Raw genomic sequence first — 20,987 nt, 5'->3', positions numbered from 1 at the left:
TTGCAAGAGCAGGATATCACAGCCTAGAAAAGGCAAATGGGTGCTCCAGACACACAGAGATTGGAACTCCCAATCTCTGACTTGAAGCTGAGATGTGGGCATGGAAACGTCCCTATTTGACCTCCCTCTTCACCCCACCCCCAGCCAACAAAGAGAAATGCAGGTGTCTGCCTGTGACTTCCTGTTCTGCAATGGAAATGGGCTCCTGTGTTTTTGTTTCACAAACACAGTTAAGGTCTGATTTCAGTGCTGCAATAGGGAAGCGAAGGCGATGGTAAGAAACCCAGAACTTGGATGCAAATGATGGAGCCATTTTTAATTTGTTCAGTGTAATCAGGTAGGGGAAATTCTATGTTTAAATATAACCAACCACTTTGAACCACATATGGAAGTAGCTATGTAAGAAATGTTTGGTGACGCATTGCCAGAGTTGTAAAATTTGTACCTCTCAAGACAGGGACATTGAGAAGTTTCTCTTGGTGATGCTAACACATCTGCATCACACTGTGCATGCAGTTTCACGTCATAAATAATGGATTTACGGGCTTACCTGCTACTCAGGAATATTACACATGTGGAATGTGGCTGCGTTAATGTCACTGTGAGCCCCTTACCTTTTGTCAGGAGGTTTTCTCTGCCTCAGGCTGGGGCCAGGCTCAGCCAGGCTGAAGAGAGCCAATGCTGCCTGGCCTTGCAACTTTGCCTAATGAGCACAAACACTGTTTTGGACTCAAGGATCTTGAGCTCCACAAGCCACAAATCACAGGGAAAGGGAAATCAAGCATTAAGGTCATCCCCAGATTATTATTGACCGGAACGGTCTGGAAATGGTAGGGTCTTTCTAAATGTTGACAGGGGCCTCTGTGAGGTCCAGTGGTGCAGTGGTGTTTGCTTTTACTGCTACAGTTTCTCCATTTCAGGTTTTACTTGCTCTGATCCCTCTCAGAATGGGTGTACAGAGCTGCTCTCACCTGGTTTTTTCCTAGAGCTGGAGAAAGTCCTGGGGGAGAGTTTGGTGCCAGGTAATGCATGTAGACTGGGGCATGGCTTTTACTCAAGCCCATATGTGCCCCTGGATAAACCATACCTGGCCTAATTTATCCACTGAGGAAGACTTGGTGAAGAGAGACTTTAGGGGTAGCAGGGGAGAGAAAATGCAAGGACATCATTTGTGTGTATATATGCTTGTGTTATGACAGTGGGAAGGAGGGGTTAGGTGGGACTCACAGGTCCTGCTGCCCCAAGTCTGGTCCCTGAGGCCTGTAGAGCCCACCAGAATGTGTTCTAAGACTGATTCCAGGACCTCATCCCTTGGAGACTACTTGCTACCATGCTCTTCTGTGGAAGGACCTGAGCTGCTGGGGTGTGGCACACTGGTGGATTTCACTTTCCTTCAGTGGAAAGAACTGGAATGGGTTGACCAACAAGTTGCTATTGTGCACCTTTTGTGTGTTCTGTTTGGGGCTAGGGGCTGTGGAGGACACTAAAGAAAAAGAGCCATAGCCTCCCCTTGAAGACTCCCAGCTTTGGTCATATGATTGTGGATATATATGCATTTTAAGGAGTGGTCCAGGGCACATAATGGGTACCTGGTTCAGAGGATAGAGACCTTGAGGGGGGTTGTAATCAGAGAAGGCTCCATGGAAGAGGCTGTGCTGCTTTTCAAAAAGAGAGGAATTTAAACAGGCAGAGGGAAATGAGGCTAACTCAATAAATGGAGACAATTCCATAAACCCTATGATCACTAGCTCTATAAGGAGCAAGGATCCTCGTGATAGCTTTTTCAGTCTGAGTTCAGGCCTCAATTCAGGCCCTTGAGGCAGGTCAGCTAAAGACAAACCTATTACCTTGCTCTCCTCCCTGGCTATCCTGTTCATAACTGTCATGATATATTTTACCAAATTACACCCCCAGAGGCAGGCAGGCAACCAGCCAGCCTTTGTCACTGGTGTAGAGAACCAAATCAGCCACCCGGGGTTCCTGCCAGAACAGGAAACCATGAGAAGCATCTGCCTGGCTGCATCCTATGAAGCACTTTCCCACCCTGTTGCTTGGAGAGGACAGCCTTGGTATGACACCTGCCTCACTGTGGATGAGCGGACATGGCCCCCGGAAGGCAGGAGACAGTTCTGGCTGGCTTTTCTGACACTTGTTGGGTGGTTTGTCATTGAAAACTGTGCCCTTCAGGCAGCTGTGTGCCCTGGGTGAGTGACTTCCTCTCTCTGGACTCAGTTTCTGAATCTGTATATTGAGAGGGGGTCCAGATGGCCTTGGAGGTCCCCTTCCAGGTCAGCTCTTTCCTGTCCCTAAAGGCAGATGAAGGCAGGTGGGGAGGGCAGTGGAGCAGAGAGGAATTGAGAGGAATTCCCCATCAGAGGCTCTTGGGAACCACACAGTTCCCCATTCTGGTGCCACCTGCTTAGAGGGTGCGGGTGACAAGGGTGCTGGTCTTGAAGGTTGCATGGATGGGTGGCCTTGCCTCCCCCAACATGCCCTTAGGCTTCTTGGGGTTCATATCTGGACTAATGTGGAGCCCATAGTCAGGCCTGTCTTGATTTACCAGGAAAGCCTCAGTTTTGTCTTGTGTTGACAGTTAACTATGGTGCCAGGGAGGGAACTGTCGCCCTGAGATGCTCACACTCTGTCTCATAACTATAGCAAGGGCAGTGTCATCATGGCCAGTATCAGCCAGGGACCAGACCAGTCCAAGGAAGTGCCCTAGGTGCCTCCCATGGACTGTTGGTGCAACACGTCCTCATGTCCCCTGCACATGATGTCTGCAGAGCTTAGGCTAGAAGACCCTGACGGGGGGCTGTGTCAATGCTGAAAGGAAGGGCCTTTGAAGAAAGAGGACTGGAGTGGGCAGATGACTGGATCAGATTTGCACAGCTACTTGGGGACACAGCTGCAGCTAACTCCTGGTCTCCTGACTGTCGGTCTATCATGCTTTCTCTTCCACCAAATTGAAAGGTGGCGAGAGGCTTGGTATACCACAGATTGAAACTTGGACTGACCTCTGGGAATCAGATCATTCTCTAAAAATGTGTCAGGGGAAGTGAGAGTGTAAGGCCTTTCTTCAACACGTTGGAGCCGTAAGTGGGGCACGTGCTCTCAGCTCCAGGCAGAACAGAGAAAGTTGTGGAAGGGCAGATGACCAAAAAGCATTTAAACATTTGTGTGTGCCCAGCCTTGAGCTAGGTGTAGTAGGGCATGAAGGAGTTTTGGAGTTCACACCTCACACAGCAATTTCACTGCAGCTGGCAAGGCAAATTTAACCCCCTAATTAATTGTAAAAGCAAATGAATGCAAGCTCCTGTCAGCATGATAAAATAGAAGAACATACATTTATATTCACATAAAAGAAAATCTGGAAGGATACAAAATGCTAATAAAAGTGGTTAATTGAGCAGTCACCTGATAGGAGTGGGGGTGAGATGTTGCCATTTGTACCTTTTAGTTACAAAAATTTTTTGAGCTGTGTGACTATCTCATTTTTGCAAAAAGTTAAGTATAAATAACAACGACACCAATCAATAACACACTGAATTGGGTGATGAGTAGCCAAAGGAATTCAGAAAAAAGAGTTCAGGAATTTTTTTTAGAACCTTCTCAAAAAGAAAAAGAAAAGAAAAAGAAAAAGAAAAAAGAAAAGGAAAGAAAAAGAACTCTTTCAAGGTCCTGGAAGATTAGAACTGAAAGGGACTCTAGGTGCCATTGTGTGTGACTTCCCAGTTGATGCTGGCAGGTCTTTTTTTTTTTTTTTTTTTTTTTTTTAATTTTTTTTTTTAATTTTTATTTATTTATGATAGTCACAGAGAGAGAGAGAGAGAGGCAGAGACATAGGCAGAGGGAGAAGCAGGCTCCATGCACTGGGAGCCTGATGTGGGATTCGATCCCGGGTCTCCAGGATCGCGCCCTGGGCCAAAGGCAGGCGCCAAACCGCTGCGCCACCCAGGGATCCCGATGCTGGCAGGTCTTGTACAGTCACAAGACACAGACCTTCCAGTGTCGCTTCCTAAACCTTGTAACATGCATGGACAGTGCTAATCCAGGGATCACAACGCATGAAGAGGTCAGTGTCTGTCCTCAGTGGCCTTAGTATTCTCCAAGTGCACCTTTAACTGAAATGCCAAGGAGATTTTAAGAGTCCCAGGGTAAAAAACAAAGTGAAAAGGGGCTTAGAAAGAAGATAAAATTAGGGAAAGCAGCAGAGTGAAGCAGTAAGAAAGAAAGAAAGAAAAAGAAAGCAGCAGCATTTGAAATAACTCTCAAAGGATGGGTCATATGTTGACACTCAGAGGGCAGGAATACCAGGTGGAGAGAACGTAATGTTCAGGAAATTCTCAGGATTGACTGAACATAGGGGTAGAATAGTGGCATGGAAATCTGGATGGGGATCATGTTGTGGATTATACTGAGTGCCATTCTGAGGTATTTCTTTTTTTTAATTCAATAGAAAATGAGGAACCAATAAAGATTTATGAACATATGCTGGAGTTATTCTTGAAATATTCAGGTGAGTGAGCATTCTCTATTCTGTCGAAGAACCCATGAGAAAAAGCTCCCTGGAAGCAGTAAGAATTGAGCTGGGCCTCCAAGGATCAGTAGAATTTAGAAAGCATTCTAGGTAGAAGGAAGAGCCTAAGTCCAATACTGATGGGTACCCTGAAGGACTCTGGGCAGAAGAAAGCATAACAATGCTACACATTGGAAGGATAGCCTTTGCGCTATTTAGGATAGAAGGGAGGAAGGGTTGCCTGAGGCACAGACTGAAGGGCTGACTGAGGTGGCAGTAATGGGAATGGAAAGAGATGGACCCACTGGAAAGACCCATTCCTTTCCCATCCCAAAGGTCCTCTTTGCTTGGATTTACAAAACAAACAAATATCTTTTAACTCATTTGCTAGTCCTGAGAGGAGAGACCATTCTTGTCTCAACACTCCAAGTTCCCTGCTTACTGGGTGTTGTTCTGGATTATCTCTCTACTCTCTCTGTCTCTCCACTGGCCCAAGTGGCAGCTATGCTCACTCCAGCTCTACTGTTCTTTGACATTTTGCTGCACTTTGGGTTGTATTTGGATTATGTTGATGGTGAGAATAACCTTTCCATCCTTGGACACCTTCTGCCACACTAGAGGAGATGATGTTCAGTGGTGGTGAGAAGTCACCAGTACTAGATTCAACTTTCTCATTTTACATGTAAGGAAATAGAGGTCCAGACAGTTAAAGGAACACACTCAAATCACAGAGAGAAGAGGAGAATTAGGAACAGAATGAGGTCTTTTGACTTCAAGTCCTAGGCATTTTTAGTATGCCTTACAGTTGCTGCCGAGGAATGCTGATATTTACTGAACCTTACATGTGTTCTGTACTGTGTTAAAGCTTTGATATCATCATTTAATCCCCCCAATGACCCTATGAGGTAGAAAATATCATTACCTCTACCTCTTCAAATGAGAAATTGAAGGTCATAGAGACAAAGTAATTTTTCCAAAGTCACACAGTTAGGAAGTTGTAAAGCCAGAATTTGAATCCAGGTCTGTCTGACTCCAAGTATTTATTCAAGTATAAGAACACCCTGAAAATTGTGTATTAAAAAATAATTGACAGCCTGAATAGAAGTTCTACTTTTAACATTTACTGTTTGAGAAGGTTTAGTGGATTCAGTAATGCCTTTAATTTAATCTGTATTTGAATAATCAGCAAATGGAAAATACACATTTGGAAAATAATAGTATGTATACATGCAAGACATGGTGGGTATGAGTTTCAGAACTCATCAGTGGGTATAAAGAGGTAGTTGGTGAGGTGTGGGAAGGTGGTGGCTTGGGAAATACAGTGAGATGAGCAATCTCATTGGAGTGAAATTTTAAAGCTTTTCAGTTTTCTGATGTAACTTGATGTGCCACCCTGCAGGTATGAATGAAGTCACACATTTGTCTGGCTCATTACTCCTACCTACAAAATTCATGACCTTGGGTCCCCCTGCAAAATTTCCTACTTACACTAGGACTCCTGGGATGCTCTGAGAGACAGTGAATAAACACACTTGTACTTGCTGATGGACCTTGGATATTTGTTGTGTGTCTTGCTGCTCTCCCCAGTGTCCTGCTCAGTGCCACCATGCGCCAGTATACTGCTCTACTGTGGGTGAGTTGGGGGTGGCGGGGGACCAGGCAATGCCTTAGTCTTCTTTGTTAGAACCAGTGTGTTACAGAGTTTAGAGAAACATCTCTTTGTAATTTTTAATTGAATATAATTTATATAGTCAGTAAAATGCACAGCAATGTTCAGTTCAGTGAATACTAACCATTGCATATGCTTGTATAATCAAAAAGGTATAAAATATCCCAGAAGTTTCTCTTATACTTTCTCTTCATGTCAATTCCCCGGTCCTCCAGAGGCAACCACTTAGAATTTGTCATCTTAGATCAGTTTTAACTTAATCTAAATGGAATAATATAATACAAATCCTTTGTGTTAGGCTTCTTTTACTTAAAAGAATATTTTCAAGATTGATCCATTGTGGTTGCATGTACAAGAGTTCATTCTTTATTACTGTTAAGTTATATCCCATTGTACAAATGTGCCACAATTTGTTTTTTCTATTCTCCTATAGATGAATATTTGGGTTGTTTCCTAGTTTTTACTATTATGAATAAAGTTGCAATTAACGTTCTTGTACAAGTCTTTTTGTGGAAGCATGTTTTTGTTTTTCTTGGGTAAATACCTAGTAGTGAAGTTGCTAGGTCATAGGGTGGATGTATATTTAACTTTATTTTTTTTAAGATTAAAAATAAATGTATTTATCCACAAGAGACACACACACACAGAGAAAGAGAGAGAGAGAGAGAAAGAGAGAGAGAGACAGAGAGAGAGAGGGAGAGAGAGGCAGAGACACAGGCAGAGGGAGAAGCAGGCTCCATTCAGGGAGCCCGACATGGGACTCGACGGTGCTAAACTGCTGAGCCACCCGGGCTGCCCTATTTAACTTTATAAGGAACAGCTAAACAGTTCTCCAAAGTGATTATACCATTTTACACTTGTACCAAGCAATATGTGAAATGCTACTTGCTTCACATTGTGTTCAACGTTTGGCATTGCTAGTGCTTTTTATTTTAATCATGCTAGTAGGTGTGAAATTATGATTTTACTTCAAGATGATGTTGAGCACCTTTCATGTTTAATTGACCATATCTTATATATATATTTTTTCATATCTTATATTTTGAGAGGTGTCTTTTGGGTATATATAAAAAAAATAAGTCTGTTAGTTTTAAATTAATTTGTAAGTATTCTTTATATATGCTGGATACATGTTCTTGTCATGTATTATAAATATTTTTTTCCTAGTATGTGGATAGCCTATACATTTTCTTAATGATGTCTTTTGACATCTAGAATCATTTTTATTTTGATAATGCTCCAGATACTCTAACAAACTACCCCCCCCCCAATTTCTTTACCTAAAATAATGACAACATTTATTTTGCTCACAAATCTATGATTTTGGTAGGACTCAATAGGAATAGCTCGTCTCTGTTCCTTTTGGTGCCAGGTGGAGTGGCTTAAAAGCTGGAGGCTGAAATCATCTGAAGCCTTGATCACTCAAGCCCTTGATACTGTCAGCTTAGACCTTAGATGGAGCTGTTGGAAGGAATGTATACTATGACCTCTTCATGTTGCTGGGTTCTCAAGGTGAGAGCATCTCAAAAAAGAGAGTCAAATGGAAGCTGTTTATTTTTCCTGACCTAGCCTCAGAAGTTACATAGAATCACTTCTGCTTTACCCTAAGAGTTGGAGCAGTTACATAGTCACCGGGGTTCCAGGGAAGGGTTAATTTACTCCACTTAGTAGGGAGTGGCAATGTTTTGGAAGACCATGTGGGACTGGATATATTGCTCTAACCATTTTTGGAAAATATGATCTGCCCTAATTCTAACATGTCAGTTTATTCTTTATTGGTTAATGCTTTTTACAAAAATCCTAAGATTTTTGCCTATCTAAAGATTATGAAGATATTCGTCCATATTTTCTTTTGATACTACATAGTTCTACTATTCACATTTAGGCCTGTAATCCACCTTTGTTTTTTTTTTTTCTTTGTTTAGAAGTTGTAGTTTTTTTTTTTTTTTAATGATAGTCACAGGGAGAGAGAGAGAGAGAGACAGAGGCAGAGAGAGAAGCAGGCTCCATGCACCAGGAGCCCGACGTGGGATTCGATCCCGGGTCTCCAGGATTGCGCCCTGGGCCAAAGGCAGGCGCTAAACCGCTGCGCCACCCAGGGATCCCAATCCACCTTTGTTGAATTAATTGTTGTGTAAGGAGTGAGGCTGATGTTGAAGTTGGCTTTGTTTTTCTTATGGATATCTAACTGATCTAGCACCAGATATCAGACTTTCCTTTTTAACAAAAGTTGAAGTCAATTGACCATATAGGTATGGGTTGATTTATGGAATCTCTGCATTTTTCTATTGATCTGTTTGTCTATTCTTTCTTTAATATCAAACTATAACTTTATGATAAAGTGTGAAATCATGTAATAAAATTACTCCAAATTTGTTATTCTTTTCCACGTGTTTTGGTAATTCTGTGCCCGTAGAACTTCTGGATTTGGTTTATAAAATTTTCAAAAGCCTGCTGGAATTTTGGTTGGAATGGCATCGAATCTATGGATCCATTTATACAGAATGGCTTTTTAAAAAATATTTTGTCTTCTAACTTGTGAGCACAGTATATCTCCCTATTTCTTTACTTCTTTTATTTCTCTCTGTTAAACCTTTCTGTGCCTTGTACACTTTCTAAATGATTTATTTCTAGATATTCAGTGCTTTTTTAGATGATATTTTAAAAAGGATTTAAACAATTATTTTCTAATTATTTGTCAGTACTATATTGAAACTAAATTGCTTTTGGTATATTAGTCTTTATCATGTAACCTTGCTAAATTCATTTATTATTTCTACTCCTTTCGTACAGTCCATAGGATTTTCTACTGTGCAGTCAAATTGTCTGCAAATAATGGTTTTACTTCTTTTCTAACATTCCTGTGTTGTATTTTTTTCTTGCCTTATTACATTGGCTAGGACTTCTAGTATATACTGAATAGAAGTGATGAGAATAGATAAAAGTATGATATCACCAATAGGTTTCTTATAGATTCTTTTTATCAAATTAAGGGAGTTCCTTCCCCCTCTCTTCCTATCTTCCTACTTTGCTAAGAGGGTTTATGTTTTTTTGTTTTTTTGTTTTTGGTTTATGTTTTTTTGAAAAAATTTTTTAAATGAATGGGTATTATGTTAATTGCTCTTTCTGTATCTTATGAGATGATTATGTAATTTTTTTCATCTTTAATTACATTGAACAATTTTCAAATGTTAAACCAATCTTGCATTCCTGGATGGAAATGATTATCTATCTATCTATCTATCTATCTATCTATCTATCTATCTATCTATGTAAATTGGTTTTGCTAATATGTTGTTAAGAATTTTTCATTTATGTTCACAAAGGATATTTGTTTTTCTTGTAATGTCTTTGTCATGTTTTGATATCAGTGTTATATGAAACTCATGAGATGAGTGGGGAAATATTCTTTGTAATTTCTGAAAGTGCTTGTATATGGTGGGTATTAATTCTTGTTTAAATATTTACATAATTAATTGGTAAAGTCATCTGTGCCTGGTGGTTTCCTCCTTGGTAGGTATTTTATTATGAGTTTAATTTCTTTAATAGACATAGGACCATTTCTATTTTCTTTTACTCCTTATCTGAGTTTTAGTAAGTTTTATTTTTTAAGGAATTTTTCCATGTATAGAAATTGTTGATATTTTAGCATTTGTTTGCACATAACATCCCCTTATTATTCTTATATTATTTGTAGGATTTTCAGTGGTGTCTCTTTTGCTCCTTGGTTATTTGTGCTTTAATATTTTTATCAGTTTTACTAAGGATTTATGTTTTAACAATTTTTTCAAATATTCAACTTTTAATTTTTTAATTTCTCTGTCCATTCTACTTAAATTAATTTCTGCTATTAATTTTATTATTTACTTTCTACTTTATGTTGGTTTGAATTTACTCCTTTTTTCTTGATTGTTAAGGTAAAAATTTAGGTCTTTGATTAACTCTTTCCTAACATAGGCACTTATAAGTCTAAATTTCCCTCTAAGCTCAGCTTTATCTGTATCTCACAAATTTTCCTATGTTATATTTTCTTTATTATTCACTTAGAGATATTTTCTAATTTCTCTTATTTCTTTTTTGTCTTGCAGGTTATTTAGAAATGAGTATTTGAAATTTGAGACATTTCAAGATTTTCTGGCTTCTTGTAATTCATATCTAATTTAATTTCATTGTGATTAGAGAGTATTATTTTGACTTTGATATGATTTTGAGACTTGATTTTTTTCAGATTTGTTTTATGGCCCAGCATATAGTCTCTCTTGATGAATGTTTTAGGTACACATGTTATTAATAAGTATTTGCAGGTTTGGGGAATAACTTTTTTTTTTTTTTTTTAAGATTTTGTCTATTCATGAGAGAACAGAGAGAGGCAGAGATTATAGGCAGAGGGAGAAGCAGGATCCCTTAGGAAGCCTGATGTGGAACTCAATCCCAGGACCCTGGGATTAACAACCTGAGCCAGAGGCAGGTGCTCAACCACTGAGTCACCCAGGTGCCCCTTTGGGAATAACATTTTATATTTGGTGGTGTTGGTTATGATCTCTCCCTCTCTCTCTCTCTTATTTTTTTTTTTTTTTTAGATTTTATTTATTTATTCATGAGAGACACACAGAGAGAGGCAGAGACATAGAGGGAGAAGCAGACTCCTCACAGGGAGCCTGATGTGGGACTTGATCCTGGCACTCCGGGATCATGTCCTTAGCCAAAGGCAGATGCTCAATTGCTGAGGCACCCAGGCATCCCTGATCTCTCTTCTTTCATTCATGATTTTATCTATTTGGGTACTTTCTCTTTTCTTTTTGATAAGTCTGGCTAGGGGTTTATCAATTTTATTTGGGGTTCTTCTATTGAAATTGAACTTAGCTGGTTCTAAGAAGAACCAGCTCTTAGTTTTGTTGATCTGTTCTATTGTTATTTGTTTTTTCCTATATTCTGCTCTATATTATTTCCCTTCTGCTGGCTTTAGGATTTATATGCTGTTTCTTTACTAGCTCTTTTGATGTAAGGTGTTTTATATTTGAGACTTTTCTTGCTCCTTGAGGTAGGCCTGTATTACAATATAGTTTCTTGTCAAGACTGCCTTCGGTGCATCCCATAGGTTTTGAACTGTTGTGTTTTCATTTTCATTTGTCTCTATGTATTTTAAAAAAATTCTTCTTTAATTTCCTGGTTAACCCAATCATTCTTCAGTAGGATGTTCTTTAATCTCTATGTATTTGAGGTCTTTCCAATTTTTTTTCTTTTGGTTAATTTCAAGAGTCATAGCATCATGGTCTGAAAATATGCATGGTATGATCTTGATTTTTTTATACTGGTTGAGGGTTGATTTGTGTGACCCAGGAGGTGATCTATTCTGGATAATGTTCCATGTGCACTTGAAAATTATGTGTATTCTGCTGGTTTAGGTTGAAATGCTCTGAATATATCTGCAAAATCCATCAGTGTGTCATTCAAAGCAATTGTTTTCTTGTTGATCTTCTGCTTAGATATCTGTCCACTGCTGTAAGTGGGGTGTTAAAGTTGCCTACTATTATTGTATTATTATCAATGGCTTTCTTTATATTTATTATGAATTGATTTATATATTTGGGTTCTCCCAAACTGGGGGCATAAATATTAGAATTTTTAGATCTTCTTGATGGATAGACCCCTTACTTATGATATAATGCCATTCTTCATCTCTTGTTACTTTCTTTGGTTTAAAATCTAGTTGTCTGATATGTCTGGCTACTCTGGCTTTCTTTTGACATCCATTGTCTCATATGTTTGGCTACTCTGGCTTTCTTTTGACATCCATTAACCTGACAGATGGTTCTCCATGCCCTTTTGTTTTTTTTTTAATTTTTAAAAAATTTTTATTTATTTATGACAGTCACAGAGAGAGAGAGAGAGGCAGAGACACAGGCAGAGGGAGAAGCAGGCTCCATGCACCGGGAGCCCGACATGGGATTCGATCCCGGGTCTCCAGGATCATGCCCTGGGCCAAAGGCAGGCGCTAAACCGCTGCACCACCCAGGGATCCCCTCTCCATGCCCTTTTGATCTGCAAGTGTCTTTAGGTCTAAAATGAGTCTATTGTAGGCAGAATATAGATGAATCTTTTTTTAAAAAATCCATTTTGATACCCTGTCTTTTTTTTTTAATTAAAAAAAATTATTTATTTATGATAGTCATACAGAGAGAGAGAGAGAGAGGCAGAGACATAGAAGGAGAAGCAGGCTCCATGCACCAGGAGCCCGATGTGGGATTCAATTCCGGGTCTCCAGGATCGCGCCCTGAGCCAAAGGCAGGTGCCAAACCGCTGCGCCACCCAGGGATCCCCCCTATGTCTTTTTAAAAAGATTTTATTTATTTATTTATTTATTTATTTATTTATTTATTTATTTATTTATTTATTTAAGACAGCATGAGTTGGGGGAGGGGCAGAGGGAGAAGGAGAGAGGGAATCTCAAGCAGACTCTCTACTGAGCATGGACCTGACTTAGAGCTTGATCCTATGACCCAGAGATCATGATCTGAACTGTAATCAAGAGTTGGATTCTTATCTGACTGAGCCACCTAGGTCCTCTGATACCCTGTGTCTTTTGTTGGAGCATTTAGTCCATTTACAGCCAGAGTGATTATTCAAAGATATGAATATAGTGTCATTGTGTTACCTGTAGAGTTGGTGTTTCTGACTCTACTCTTTTCTAGTCTTTGTTGCTTTTAATCTTTTTTCCCCTGCTTAAAATTTACCCTGTATATTTTTTTGCAGGGCTGCTTTGGTAGTCAGGAACTCTTTTAGTTTTTGTTTTCCAGGAAAGTCTTTATCTCTATTTCTATTCTGAATGACAGCCTTGCTGGATAAAGTATTCTTGGCTGTATATTTTCCCCATTCAGCACATTGAATATATCCTGCCACTCTCTTCTGACTTGTCAAATTTCTGTGGACAAATCTGCTGCAAACTTAAGCTGTCTTCCCTGTAGGTTAAGTACTTTTTCCCCCCTTGCTGCTTTTAGAATTCTTTTTTGTCTGTGTATTTTGTGAATTTGACTATAATATGCCTTGGGGATGGTCAGCTTTTGTTGAATTTAATGGCAGTTCTCTGTGCTTCTTGGATTTGATGCCCATATCCGTCCCCATATTAGGGAGTTATCAGCTATAATTTGCTTGAATAAACCTTCTGCCCCTTTTTCTCTCTCTCCATCTTCTGGGACTCCTATGGTATGAATGTTGTTACATTTTAGTAAGTCATTGAGTACCCTAAGTCTGTCTTTGTGATTTATTACACTTGTTTCCCTCTTCTTTTCAATTTCATTATTTTCCATGGTTTTATCTTCTGTATCACTGATATGTTCCTAATTCATCCATCCTCATTTTTATGGCATCTCTTTGGGTCTGCATCTTGATTACAGCATTTTAAATTTTGGCCTGACTAGACTTTAGTTCTTTTATCTTTGCAATAAGGGATTCTCTAGTGTCTTCTATGCTTTTTTTCAAGCCCAACCAGTATCCTTATAATTATTGTTTTAAATTCTAGTTCAGACATCTTACTTTTATCTGCATTGATTAAATCTCTGCTAGTCATTTTTCCCTGTATTTTTGGGTGAATAGATCCATCTTGTCATTTTAGGGAGAAATAAAGCAAAATAAAACAAAATTAAAATTACACTTGATAGAATTAACACTGGATGTTATATGTTGGCAAATTGAACTTCAATAAAAACGAATGAAAAAAACTGAAAAAATTTTAAAAATAAAATACATAAAGGAAGATAGATCCTACATACGTTTTATTTTGCTTTGTTATGAGAAACTTGATAGAAAAAAAGGTAAAAGGGAAGAGAAGAAATAAAGAAGAAAGAAAATTTTAAAATTATATAAAATAAGTTAAAAAATTAAAAATTGGGCAGCCCAGGTGGCTCAGCGGTTTAGTGCCACCTTCAGCCCAGGGCATGATCCTGGAGACCTGGGATTGAGTCCCACTTTGGGCTCCCTGCATGGAGCCTGCTGCTCCCTCTGCCTGTGTCTCTGCCTGTCTTTCTCTCTCTCTCTCTCTGTCTCATGAATAAATAAATAAAATCTTAAAAAAATTAAAAATTGCTCTTTCTGTATCTAAAAAACAAACAAAAACAAAGACAAAAACAACCCAAAGGAAACAGATGAAGAACCCCCAAAGGATGCTAGATCCTGTGTCTCTTAGAGCAGAAGCTTTGCAGCACTCTATGATTAGTAGACTTGGTGTGGTCAAGTGGTTTGTGCTGCTCTTCTGGGCGAAGGGCCTGCTGCTCTGATTCTAAGGTGGATTTGTGGAGATGTGCATGCCCCTCTCAGAAGGGCGGAGCTTGGTGTAGCATCTCCATTCTCCACTTGGTGTTGCTGTTCAGCTCACTGAGGTGGATCTAGCTGGTGAGCCTGGGGCAAAAATGGCTTCACCCTGTTCTCTCTATCCTATGTGGAACAGGAAATGCATGCCACCCCTCTTCAGTAAGCCTGCCTTTGTCCTTGGTTTCTGTCAGATTCCCATCTTCACCCTGTCTGTGTTGGAGCTGTCCACCTGCCAAATGGTGGAGCACTCCTATGTTTTTCAGGCACAGTTGTGTTTCAAGATCCCACACTTCAGAGACCCTGTGGCATCAACCCTTATGGATCCTCTGGTGGAGGGTCTCCCTGCTTTGTGGCTGGTGCTGGCTTGTCACTGAAGACAGTCATGTGACTATGCAGTAGTTCAAAGTTATGGTAAATCACAATACACAGCTGGCACCAGGGTTTGCCATCCTCCATCAATGTCTTTGTTTCTATTCTGGTGAGTAGGATAGCTCCATGGTGTTCACAGGTCCTTTGTCCCCTGAGAAGCCATCTGCCCTCTACCAAATGTACTCTAAGCAGGGGAACTGCTTCTCCCCATGTGACCCTGAGGATCCTCAGGCTGCCTGCTGGTGGGGGTCAGCTCTGTTCTCCCACCAAAGCACAATTCAGCTTCAGCTCCCCAGGTATGTATGGCAATGTTGAGACCTCTGAAACTTCACGATCTGTGCTTCACTGTTTATAGAAAACTGGTGGTATTGTAACCCTCTTCTTTTTCCCTGTCAGTGGTTTTGGGGAATAGTTTTCTTGTGTAGTTCCCTACCTGTGTTTTCACTCTCTGTCTCTTTCCCCACCCCCACCCCAACTTTATCTGTCTCTCCTTATTGCTTGCTACTCCCTGCATGGTCAGGGCTCCCTCCCCTGGGCAGGACCCACAGCTCTTTTCTCCTATGAACTCCCTGCAGTTCCTACCTTTCATGGGACATTTTTCTGGTTTGTAGATGTGCAGCTTTGTTCTCTATGACTTCAGATCAATTTATTTATTTATTTATTTATTTATTTATTTATTTTCAGATAAATTTCTTGGGTGTTCAAAATAATTTGATATTTATCTAGCTGTGTTTGAGGGAGGAGGTAAGCCTAGGATTGCCCTATTCCTTCACCATCTTACCTCTCTCTGATCTGGGAATAGCGTTTTATAAATATCAATTATGTTAAGCTATTTGAAAGTGGTATTCAATTCTTATAGTCTTACTGATTTTTTTGTTTATTATATCAATTACTGAGAGAAATGTGTTAAAATCTGTAGCCATGAATGTGGATTTCTCTTTAGTTTTGTCAAGGTCTGCTTTTTGAATTTTGAAATGCTATTATAAGTCTCTACACATTTAGGATTGATTTTTATTTATTTTTAATGAATTGACCCTTTTATAATTATGGAATCCTCTATCTCTGGTAATATGTTTTGTCTTGAAGCCCACTTTGTCTGATTTTAACATAGCACGTTAGCTTTCTTATATTTAATGTCTATATAGAGTATCTTTTTCTATTCTTATAATAGTTTTTTTTTAAGATTTTATTTATTTATTCATGAGAGAGAGAGAGAGAGGCAGAGACATAGGCAGAGGGAGAAGCAGGCTCCATGCAGGAAGCCCTATGTGGGACTTGATCCTGGGACTCCAGGATCATGACCTGATCTGAAGGCAGACGCTCAACCACTGAGCCACCCAGGCATCCCAGATGGTCACAATCTACCTTCAAATATATTCATACTAGTTTATGAACACTATAAAAGAGCCTTATAGCAACAATTCCACGTACCTCGTTTTGCCTTTGTCTTCTTGTTTTTGTATATTTTACTTCTATTTATGCTATAAATCTCATGATGTATTATTATTTTAAAAAGTCAACAATTTTTTTAAAAGTCAACAATGTTTACAGAAGCTAATATATAATATACTATATACTATATATTTTGTATAATATATATAAAATAAAAATATATTTTATACACACATAATTTGGGGAGTCTTTCTTGTGGTACTGGATTTCTGGAGACAAATTCTCTCTCTTTTTTTATTCTATCTGAAAATGTCTGTATATTATCTGTATTTTAGAGGATATGGTACATTAAGTTGACAGGTTTTCCCTCTTTTCAGCACTAGAAAGTTGTTTCAGTTTTCTAGCCTCATTCTTGTTGTTTCCTGTAAATAATATATCTTTTCTCCTCTGGCTACTTTTATGAAATTTGCTTTTAATCTTTGAGTCTCAGCAATTTAACTGTGACATTTTAAGGTGTGGTTTTCTTTGTATTTTTCCTGCTTGGGTTCACTGAGCTTTTTGGATCTACATGTTGATTTTGGAAAGTACTTGACTGTTATTTCTGAAAAAGAAAGGAAGAAAGAAAGAAGGGAAAAAAGAAAAACATGTTTGCCCTGTTATCCTTCCTTTTCTCTTCTGGAACTTCACTTAAACGTTTTCTAGATCATCTGATATTATCCCTCAGTTCTGTTTCTTTCCCCCTTGTTTTACCTTTGGTTTTGGTTTGGATAATTTCTATTTTGCCTTCAAATTTATTGATCCATTGCCTGCTATATCTAATTTGATGTTAAGTTTATTAAATACATTTTTATTTTTGATATTTTTTTCATTTCTGTTGTTTCCATTATAGTTACCTTCTGTTCTCTGAAATCCGTGACTTGTTCGTGCATATATTTTCCCCTCTTGATTCTTTAAAATATTTGTCATTGTTATTTTAAAGCCCCTACCTGGATCATTTCTGGGTCTTATTCAATTGACTGTTTCCTCTTTTGACCACGGGTAAGATTTTCTTGCTCTTTTGTACCTTTCATATATCTTGATGTTTGGGGACGTTTTATATAGAATAACAAGTAGAGTAAATTATATTCATCTCCAGAAAAGGAAATCATCTCCCCCCTCTCCAGGGCATGTGTGGGAGGATTGAGTCAATCTCATCTGTAGTTCAGCTGAGTCTGGGCTTGATTGCAAATTAAGTTAGATTCATTGTGCCACTGGCCTAAAATGGTTTCAGAAAAATATTAAGAATCTAGCAAGATTTAGTGTCTGAACACTGGTGAGATTCCAGAAAATCCTTTATGCTTTACAATCTGGTTGCCAACTTCCACCTCCCCCACTGGGGTGTATTCTTTGCTTCCCAATTTTGTCTCCAACTTTCTGCATCTTGAGAGTTCTCTCTCTCCCCAGATGTCCTGTTCACATCTTCTGGAGGATTGCTGTAGTGCACTTAGTGGAAGCACAGAGCACCCCAGAGTGATTTCTCTCAGATTTCTTGCTCTACCTCAAGCTTCAGTCTTGTGCTTGGGGAAGGCTGTGGGTCAGGGAGATCTGTGTCAGTCTTCTTTTCCTCCTGGCCCTCATCATACTACCTCTGGGCCTACATGAGAACAAGGGGAGCATATTGGTGGGTAGGTACAGATTCACAGTTTTTCTTGAGTTCCTCAAGGTCCTAATCTGTCATGCCAACCAATTCACTGCTATGTTCATCAGAAGTTTGGTGGTTTTCTCCTTATCCCCATCCATGGTATATTCCTCTTTCTCTACTGCTTTACTAGTGATGAAAGCATCCTAGCTCTCTTCTTGCCAGGAAGGGATCATTTTTGGAAATCTAGTTCATTTTCACTTTTTTGCATCATAGCTCTCTGATAGTTTTTATGTTAAGCCAGCTTATCTGGCTTTTTTTTTTTTTTTCATAGTTAGGATGGAAGCAACAGTCTCTTGTGATTTTCTGCATTCTAATTGGAAGTGCTGCTTAGTTCTTTCTACTTTTATATATTTTCTATCTAGGACTTAAGTACCTACCCATTGTGGCTGGGATAGAGATAGGTTTGATTGATTCCAACTCAGAATCTTTACTCCCTTTCTTTGTGAAAGGCTTTCCCTTAGGTAAAGATCATAATTTCTGACCCCATCTCTCAGGAGGAGTTGTCCCTCCAAGAGGTTCTCAGACCCTATTAAGTGTGTTTCTGTTGGGCCCACCCCATTAGTGTCACAGAGATATCTGCATGTCTCTATTCAAGGTGCGGCAAATTCCCCTACCTGCCAGGTACACAGTGTGTCACATTAAAGTGAGAATACTTCAGAGAAGGGTGACATTTTAAGAACAATTCTGATTGGTGACATCAAGACCTACAGGAATGGGAGAGATCTCAGGGTAGGGGTGGAGTCAGAAACTCCTACTACTAACATTTACTTGGTATCTACTTTGAGTTACCCACTTTCACAGTGGTGGCCCTTGACATAGATTTTCTCACTTTACACGTAAGGAATCGAGACCAGAGAGATAATATAACTTTGCCTAAGTAGCAAAGTGGGAATTTGAACTGACAGCTAACCTACTCCAAAAGCAGAAGATAGGAGTGGACAGACCACTGCATTCCAGTCTAGCGTGGGGCTGCCCCTGCAGATGTTGGCCATGGGGTTGGAACCAGCATGAGAGCTCTAGTTTCTGAGACTAGAGCTCTTCCTATTAGGACCCCACCATAATCAAACCATGCATTTACTGGGTGACCCTGAGGAATTTACTTAAAATTTTTTTAATATCAGTATTTTTCTGAAAATCTGAGGTTCCCCAAATCCTTTGAAAATACTCCTAAGGGAAATTGGAAGCAGTCCCTCCTCCATGGGTCGATTTTTCAGCAGGCCTCTGTCCCATTGACTAGATTTGTAGGAAACAAAGGAGAGAAAACAGCACTCTCACACCTGCCCCAATCCTGCTCATTTTGTTCTGCACAAGCCTTCTCTCCATACCAGAGGCCACACTACGCTAGGCCTCTTCTCCCTGGTACCATGAGTAATGCAGGAAAAGCCAATGTGTGATTAGTTAAGATCAGAGCTCCTCTATTAATGGAAAGGACATTTCAAACTTACTTTTATGCAAACCAATGCTATAAGATTTGTCAGAAACTATCAATAAGATAAAACAGAGAGGATTCATGGGTCACTGTCAAGTGAGGACAAAGCTTTTTGTTTCTTTTCTTTCCTTTTTTTTTTTAAGATTGATTATTTATTTATTTATTTATTTATGGGAGAGAGGGGGAGGGGAGAGAGGCAGAAACACAAGCCAAGGGAGAAGCAGGAACTTGATCTCAGGACCCTGAGATCCTGACCTAAGCCAAAGGCAGATGCTCAACCACTGAGCCACCCAGGTGTCCCAGCAACAAAGCTTTTCTAGCCTAAGCTTTAAGACCCATAGTGGCTTTCTGGACACCAGCTGGGTTAGAAGTAAGACTGCCAGGATAAAAGGCTGGGGACCCCTGAACATTTTCCCTCTAGTAATAGCTGCAGGTCAGGACAGTGCTACCTATTCAACTAGCATTATCTCAGCTTTTCCTCTCTACAACCTGATGACATAGTTGCTGTTAGTGTCCTCATTTTATAGTTGAGGAAATTGAGACTTAGGTATGTAATTGACTAAGGTCAAACAAATAGTGGTGGGCCTGGGACTTGAACCCAAGACTTCCTGAATTCTAGGTCTAGGTGGTACCTCCCCACTCAGCAATTGAGGCACTCTAAATGGTGAGTTACTAATAGAAGATGGCATGTGGATCTTCTTAGGGCTGGCAATTAATTACATACATATTTTCTCCTCTTCCTGGGCTCATAACCAGATTACATTTCCCTCCCTCCCCAACATGTGATTTTCATGCTCTTACCCTTTCACGTTGGTTGACATAAAAATGATTCTCAGAGCAACTTTGTGAACCATGTGTTGAAGAGGGTGGATCCACAAGTTAGAAAGAGCCTGGGTCCTTGATTCACCATATGGAGGTTCCTACTAAGAATACCTGTATCAGATTATTTTATTGTGTTAATCCACATGGATATGAAGGTTTTTGTCAGTTACAGCAACCAGTGTTACCTTAAGCAATACAAATGTTACTGACCAGGAAGAAGTTGGAATATCACTGAGGAACTGAGGGAATCAATCTTAATACTTTCTATGATTAACCTGCCTAGGGTGGTGGGGTTGAGCACGCTTGGTCTTTGTTGTACAAATTCAGGTTTGGGTGTAGCCTTCACCATGGATTAGCTGGGAGATCTTGAACAATTCATTAAATTTTTCTGAACATCGTTATCTTTGAGAATGAGAATGACATTTACATAATTCTGTAAAAATTCCATCTGTTCAACAAATTTTATTGACCACTTACTACATGCCAGTGATTTTTCTAAGAAGTGTTGAGAACAAAGACTAAATCCATTCTGTTGGAGAACTTACATTTGGGTGGGAGGCTGGACAGTAAATTAATAAATATGTCATATGGTGATCAGTGATATAGAGAACTAATAAAGTAGTAAGGGGAGATGAGAATACCAGGAGTAGAAATACCAACAGGTGGTCTGGGGAAAGTGTCTCTAATTAAGGATACTTGAGCAGAGACCTGAAGGTCATGAGATAGTGAGATAGGCAGGTATCTGGGCACAGTGCTTCCAGTAGAGGGAATGGCACATTAAAAGGCCTGAGGCTGAATGGTG

The 20,987-nt window shown here is 39.5% G+C and overlaps 1 long non-coding RNA gene across 9 annotated transcripts in view; it reads left to right on the top strand.

The window, feature by feature from the left end:
• The window catches only part of LOC102154951, a 144,821-nt gene that overhangs the window by 82,340 nt on the left and 41,494 nt on the right, over window positions 1-20,987 (top strand). For 7 of the 9 annotated variants that reach the window (XR_005366061.1, XR_005366064.1, XR_005366062.1 and 4 more), the window contains 3 exons: window positions 4,457-4,516; window positions 5,916-6,149; window positions 7,558-7,697. The exons of 1 other annotated variant lie outside the window; for it this stretch is intronic. This is a non-coding gene — a long non-coding RNA (uncharacterized LOC102154951). The remainder of the gene's footprint in view (window positions 1-4,456; window positions 4,517-5,915; window positions 6,150-7,557; window positions 7,698-20,987) is intronic. One more of the 9 variants, XR_005366065.1, reaches the window with a different exon arrangement.

Source organism: Canis lupus, chromosome 10 (genome assembly GCF_011100685.1).
Source record: "Canis lupus familiaris isolate Mischka breed German Shepherd chromosome 10, alternate assembly UU_Cfam_GSD_1.0, whole genome shotgun sequence".
Classification (NCBI taxonomy): Eukaryota; Metazoa; Chordata; class Mammalia; order Carnivora; family Canidae; genus Canis; species Canis lupus.
Note: the sequence above shows the minus strand (reverse complement) of the source record. Positions and strands in the feature narration are given on the sequence as shown.